Here is a 7,991-nt window from a genome sequence, read left to right on the forward strand (position 1 = left end):
AGGTGGAGTTGCAAACAGAAACTCCCGAGGTAGTGGGAAATAGTGAAGTAATCGACACAGATGGTGCTTGTAGCGAGGTGGAGCCTATAGAGTCAACGGTTGCTGTAGCTGCTGATATTGATGAGGTACGTGTTCGATCTCTTGACATATATGAATGTAATGGTGGTTTTGCTTTATCTACGATTAAGGAGCTTGTATCAGAAAGTTCTTGTGGAGCAGTTAAAAATACATGTGGAGTTGGTGTTCTAATGAGGTCCACGGTTATGGCGAAGTTCAACCGCAGCTTGGACTTGGATGATATCTATGGCGGTTGAGCCCATTGGGGGCGATGGGAGAGTAGTAGCAATGGTGTTCAGATTTTAGCGAAGCGATTATGATTTAGCTCAAACGTCGAGTCAATGTGGAGATTGTTAAAATATGTCTCGAGTTTTGAGCTCGAAACGAAATTGTAAATATTTTGAATTAAATATGTGTGGATGATATATGTAGGAATTATATTTTCTGTTCCACAAGAAGCCAAAGTAAATAGTTGGATTATGTTTGATTACTCAAGATAAGTCCAGATTTTGTAGACTACGGAAATCTAATTTCCGAGTAATCGTCGGCTTATAAACAAAAGGGAGGAAGCTTGGATTGCGATTGGAAGAATTACATTGCGTGCTGGACGTGGACTTCTTTTCTCATGATAGCGTTGATCAGGAAAAGAGATAATCCTAGCTGGACTTGCTTGGTTGACTTGGCCAATAAAAGATAAGAGCAAATTGAAGACACAAATTAATCCCTACAGAAGTGGTTTTCTTTTCCACATATGCCCAGGTTGCATATATAATAGCAAGCGATAACTTGGTCACTGAGTATCGCTGAAGTGCCGCGTATGTGAGTGCTTGTGCATGTCTTCGTGCTGTTCATCCGACTTGTGAAGTTTTTGTTCGCAGAATTGCATCAATAATTTAAGTGTCGAAGCCGATTAAATTTTAAGGTTAGATTTGTGTAATTCCTTTGCGAGATTGAGAGAATATTTCGTTAGGAATTAGGGGCTAAACATTGTATGCGTTCTTGGATGTAATTGGGGCGTGGGAAACACTGTGAGCGTTTGAGTAACTCGGCTGTGATCTGTAATCTCCGCGTATCGCTCGTTCTATAGTGAAATTCGTTGATGCTCTCTTCATAGACGTAGGTCTCTACAACCGAACCACGTACATCTAGTGTCCGATTTATTTTCTTGTTCTATCTATTTATTGTTCGATCGCTTGGTTCCATGTAACAATTTCGATGAATATCCTCTAAACGAAAACAACAAAATAGTCGAAGCTGAGGATCCTTTGATCGAAGTCGACATCAACGACAGAGTAGCATTGACCAATTTATGTTAGCGTATTGTTGGATGAAGACATCAAATCCAGTTCAGTTAACTTAATATAAAGGTATAAAATGTTGTCTTGCATGGATTATCATGAAATGCCAGGTTTATGAAGGGATATCGTGGAACATAAAACTCCCAATTAAAAAGGGATTCGAACCGCATAAGCAAGATCCAACATGTTTTAATCCGGAGTCGATTTCAAAGGTGAAGGAAGAAATTGAGTGTCTGCTCGACGTAGGGTTTACAAAAACTACTCGTCATGTTGAATGGCTATCTAAAATAGTCAACGTGAAAAAGAATAAAGAAAATTTGAGAGTCTGCATCGACCGTAGAAGCTTTAATGCAGCAGCCCCAGAGAACGAGTATGAGATGCCGATAACCAATATGTTGGTCGATTCAACATTAGGAAATGAGATGTTATCCTTAATAGTGGTCATTCAAGGTACAATCAAAATTTTCATAGCCGAGTCAAATGTGCCTAAGACAACTTTCAGGTGCCTAGGAGTAATTGATATGTTCAAATGGATAGTATTGTCGAATTTCTGAAATCGATCCTATCAACGATGCAAGAAAGTAATGAAAATTCGCACAATATAAGAATTTACGTGATTCAGTAGGGGAGATGTTCCGCCTACCTACGTCCACGAGGAGATGAGATCTGTTTCACTAATAACGTAGAAAAGTGTACAGCCGCTCTTTCTCACACCCTCTCTATCTTTAGAGACCTGTTTCGCCTTAAATATATACAAATAAACCCTACATGGCACAAATTACAGAATTGCCCACATAGCCTAAAATATTTAACTTTCTCATATAAATCCTTCTATGATTGAACATAAAATGCATCTGGGGGCTCGGGCGCGCTGCCCCCGAGACCACCATCGTGGCGGCCCCCCCGGACCCCCGCCCGCTCATCGAGTAGCGGGACTCCCGTGCTATCCAATCGTTAGGGGGCCTTTTGGAACCACCTCATAATCTCTTGGATAACATAATACAAGACATCAACCTCAACAAGTGTTGCATTTTGGATTGAAGTATGCTGAAGCTACCTATCAAAGGACAATGAGTTTTGTCTTCCATAGGATGATCGGCAAGTTTATGAGAGTCTACATCGATGTAATCATCATCAAATATGATAAGGTAAGTCATCTTAACTATCTTGAATTAGCATTTATTAGGATGGAAAGATATCAATTGAAGATAAATCCTCTTAAATGAGTTTTTGGAGTAAAAAAACAGATAATTTTCTTGGGTTTTTGATAAATCAAAGAGGAATTGAAATTGATACACCAAAGCCATTCTAGAAAAGCCAACACCGACGAGTAAAAAATAGTTACAATTGGTGATAGGAAAGATTAATAGCTTCCGACCCGTAATTGCTAACTTGGCTAGCAAAAGAGAAGTGTTTTCTCCTCTACTTAAATTAAAAAATGAAGAAAAAAAATTATTTGGAGAGAAAATTAGCATTTTGCCTTCGATCGAGTTAAGGAATACTTAACTAACCATTTTATTTTGATGACACCTAAATTGGGTAGGCCATTGAAACGTTCTATCGACCATCGATACCACATTGAGAGCATAAATATAAGTTGTAACTAGCATTTTATTTGAACCATTAAACGGTGATAGCTTGCGCTTTATCGATATTAAAAATAATTAAGTAGTTAATAAAAAATAACCAAGTCCCCGAAATCGGCATGACGTTGATATGAAGCTCAATGTTGAATCGTTGACGACGAAATCGATAGACACGATTGTTGGCAATCGATACGATGCTGACACAAGATCAGTATCGGTGAGTTGTCGATGGTCAAGAGACGTGAATAAGGACAATGCATGATCCAAGAGAACGATTGTGAAACCTAAAACCATGAAGCGCGGTTGTACAATGAGAGTGTTGACAGTTTGTAAACGGCTACACTTCGTAATATGCTATATAAGAGCCATGTTATCTTTTCGATTCTAGATTATCGAATTATCAGTTTATCAATTCCTTGTACTTGCACTTTACTTTACTCCAGATCTAGTTATCACTGTCTGCTCCACGAATTATTTGATGTTCATTGCACCCAATTTCAATAAGAAAAATCAAAGATCTATATTTGGTGAAGGTATTTTGTTGTCTGTCAGTCCCCGGCGAAACAGTTTCGTTAATAGTTGACGCTATTCGATTGATTTTTTCACCTTTCCATCGTTAATTCTTCCTAATTGAAGAATTGCAACCAACACATTACCCCGTTATTTCACTGTTTTTTTTTTTTTTTCTCATAAGCGAGAGCAATAAGTTGTTGCCATAAACATACACTAGCAAATCGTGCCATGTCGTGTTAATCGAGTAATGTTCATACAAGAATATAACATGAATATGTCTAACCTAAACACAACATGTTCAATAAGCGCTCAACATGAATACAATAATCTCGATAAAGCAAGTCACATGATTAACACGATTATCAAATGAGTCATCATAGTGACTATCGATACAACACGATAGGTTGACCTGTTTATAGATATAGATTAGATTAATTTATATACATTACGCACCGTAAAACATGTTTCTCATGATAATTTGTGTTTCTACTTTTAACACATTTCTAGATAACATGAGAAATTTCACTTTACATTAATTTAAAGTGTACCATTAAATTAGTTTTTAATTTTGAAGAAACCTCGAAACACAAAGAAGAGAGAGAAGATGTCTCCAAAGTCAAATGTCTTGCCTTCTTGGCCCTCTTCGCCGTCTACTTCGCCACCGTCTCTTCAACCGCGCACCCCGAACCAGGATCTCGCGGGGCTGCTTCGACAACACAGTCTTAGCCTGAGCCTCAGCTACACCTGCACACTTCTTGTTCCTCGAATTTGTTGCTTTCTCGGAATTAGTCGGTCCATCGTGAAATGTTCGTTTGTTCGGTTTTGATCTTTAACTTTTCTTATTGTTGTCGTCTCGTCTTCTTTGTGTGTTTGGGATCAAAGGTCGGTGAAGATTGCGGCGAAAGAGGAGCAGAGGGGTGCTTGATGCGACGAACCCTAGAAGCAATCATAAAAAAGAAAAGCAAAAAATAATTTGACTAGCTTCTGAGTTTCCTTTTGCTGGTAACCGTAATAGAAGACTATTTATGCAGAAAGCCTGCAAAGTAATTGAAGGGAAAAGGCCAAGACTCTTTCAATTCTATTTAACTTAGCACTTATGATGCTGAAAGTTCGCAATTCTAATGGAGCATTATGCATATCGGACGTCCGACCTCTTTTTGATTAGTAGGATATGATCCGACTGGTACTAATTCTCCCGTTAGGGTTTTATTTAACTTTTTCGGCTGGCTTTGTGGAATTAAGCATCTGGATGACAGTCGCATTAAATCCGTTCCGATGACCCGAAATCAAGCCTTCTATGCCGGTCATTGTTCGCAAAAAGAAAACAATGTGCGATCTATTTCCTCTTGTGAATCATTTGAATTCTGTATCACTATTTGCTTGGGCATTCTAATTATTGGATTAGGAAATCTGATTATACACAGGCTAGTTGATAAACTAGAAAGGAGTGGATTGCACAAATCAAAATAATTTAGGAAATTTGATGATACACATGCTAATTAATAAATTAGGAAGGATTGGATTGAACAAATAGGATAAATTAGGAAATTTGATTGTACACATTCATATTAATAAATTAGGAAGGATTTGATACACCCAATTATGTATAAGTAGACAACCTGATTATGCGAGTCAAGTAAGTTGGAGGACCTAGATCGTGTCAAAGCATTTTTAGCAAAGGAAAAGGAAAAAAAAAATGTTTGGGCATTCTAATTAGTAAATTAGGAAGGGTCTGATTTCACGATCGTAAAAAGTAGGAAATTTGATTATTTATGCCAATCAAGTAAATTGGAGGGCTTAGATCATTTAAAAACGTTTTGACAAAAGAAAATGGAAAAAGAAATTTTTTTGGACATTCTAATTAGGAAGGATTTGATTACACTAATCATATAAATCCAGGAAACTTGATTATCCACATTCCAATTAATAAATTAGGAAGGATAAGATTGCACAAACAAGATTAAAATTAGGAAATTCGATTATCCCCAATTAGTAAATTAAGAAGAATTGATTGCAGAAATGGTACAAATTAAGTATTTGTTTATAAACATCACAAATTATGAATTAGGAAGGATTGATTGCACATATCGGATAAATTAAAAATTTGTTTACAAACATCAAAAATTATGAATTAGGAAGGGCCCGACTACACAAATCAAATAAATTAGGGAATTTGATTAGGCGTATCAAAAATATTGGAGGACTCAAATCACATAAAAACATAGGCTCACACTATTTTCACCTCTTATCGGTTCCCCACACTCTCTATCACATTTAATCAACTACATTATCTCGCCTTGATTTAAGATTATTTCTCACCATTTTGTGAGCCAAAAAAGAGGAAGAAAAAAAAACTTAATTCCACTTTTGCCCCTTCAAAATGTCTGACCCTTTTGGCCGTATGATTTTATGTTGTTTGAGCCATTCGAAGAAAACTCCAAACCCGAAGAGAAGAGAGAGGACGTCTCCGAGAGTCAAATGTCTTGCCCTCTTTACCCTCCGCGCCGTCTCCTCAGGGGTTGTAGAGCCATTAATTGACGTTATATTTTGTACAAATGAGTTGTGGATGGGTTGGAAGTTTTTAAAGGGCTAAGTGAAAATGGATCCAAACAATTAAAGTTGAATCAGATGGCTCAAAAATGAGTCCAAAAAGTTAAAGTAGTTTTTTTTTTTTTTCAAGAGGTGGAACGCGGCAGCCAACCGCCACTAACACTGTCCACCGCTGGTCGCCAATAGCCAAAAAAAATAAATATATACTTTCTCTAAAATTTTATTTAAAATTTATTATTAAAAATAATAAATATTTTTTAGAAAAATATTTAAAAAATTCACTAAATTTTTATTGATAATTTTTTTCCTAATAAATTATAGTAAATAAATGTTGCATGATTTGTTTATCTATAGAAGTGTTTAAGTAATATAGGTCGGGTATGAGTTGGGTCGAGTATGGACCGTTAAATTGTACATAATGAAAATGGGTCAAAATGGATTACAGAGGTCAATATGGGTCGGACCATATTCGACAATAGGGTCTCAAGCCACGGCATTTCGCTGAGCTACTTCGATGATGCAGTCTCAACCTAACGTACACATGCACGCTTATTGTTCCTCGAATTTGTTGCTATCTCGAAATTGGTAGAACCATGGAGAAATTTTCGTTCGTTCATCTCTCATACTTACCTTTTGTCATCGTCATCGTCTTCTTCATTGTGCGTTTAGGACTGAAGGTCGGAGAAGATTGCCGCGTCGAAGGAGAAGAAGAGTGCCTAATGTGACGAACCCTAGAGGCTGACATTGATTACATTTACTCGAGTCCAAAGCCTAGCCTAATTCTTTTTATTTTCTTTTTAGTTTTTGAATGTTTATTTTTATTTTTTCAGTTTATCACTTTGTTGATATTTTTTGTTTTTCCAAATAAACGTGTTTTTGTGTGCATTTTTCAAATCAAAACAATGGAGGTACGTGTCATGAAGTTAACTGGTGATGTCATTTTCTTTTCATTTAATTTTAGGAATATATTGCTAAAATAGTTCTTAAATTTTACCTTAATGCTCAATGTAGTTACTGAATTTTTAATTTATTCAATATGGTTCCCAAATTATAGCCCAATGCGCAATTTGTCCCTAAACTTTAAATTGCTCAATGTAGTCCCCAAATTTTTGGTTCATGTTAGTTTAGTCCTTGAACAAAATTTCCATGTAGTTCAATGACTAGATTGAACATAAACCAGAAGTTTAAGGATCATATTCAACAATCAAATGTTCGGGGATGATAATACACATTAAAATAAAATTTAAGGACTTCACTAAATAAATTAAAAGTTCAGGATCATATCGTGCCAAAAGTTCATGGGCCGTTGTCTCTCTTGCTTATTCATAGACATTAATTTTCTTTTGGGTACAAGAACTAAAGTACTTTAAAAAAGGTAAGTAAAAATAATTTTATTAATTTCTTATTTTTCTTTTGCTGGTAATCGAAGAAAATGACTATTATGAAGAACACTTGTAAAGTTAGGGAAAAAAAAAAGGCCAAGGCAATTCAATTCTATTTAACTTAGCACTTCTAATGCTTAAAGTTCATTATTCGAATGGAGTTTATGTATTGATTTGTATATGTTAGGGATGATATTAAAATATTTACTTGATTCTGCCTGTCTATAAGAATTATGTATGTATTTATTTTGATAGAGCATATCCTAGATTGTTATATTTTGTATTATTTTTATCTTATTACCTTAAATAGTTATCTAATTGAGCCTATAAATAGGCTCATGTATTATTTGTCAATATATCGTAAGATACTGAAATTTCTCAATTCTTGTCTTCCGTGTTATTCTCTACTTGCTATCAAATATATTGAAATTTCTCTATTCGCATCTTCCGCATTATCCTCAACTTGGCAACAGAGCCTTTTCTCTTAAGGAAACTATGAGTGCACCGAGTGTGAATGTGCCCCGGTGCACCTGACGCGTCGCATAGCAAAATAAATCTATCCGCCGATTGACAATGTTCACCCCAGTGCCTCATTCACATTTGAC

This window comes from Rhodamnia argentea, chromosome 2, assembly GCF_020921035.1.
Source record: "Rhodamnia argentea isolate NSW1041297 chromosome 2, ASM2092103v1, whole genome shotgun sequence".
Lineage (NCBI taxonomy): Eukaryota > Viridiplantae > Streptophyta > Magnoliopsida > Myrtales > Myrtaceae > Rhodamnia > Rhodamnia argentea.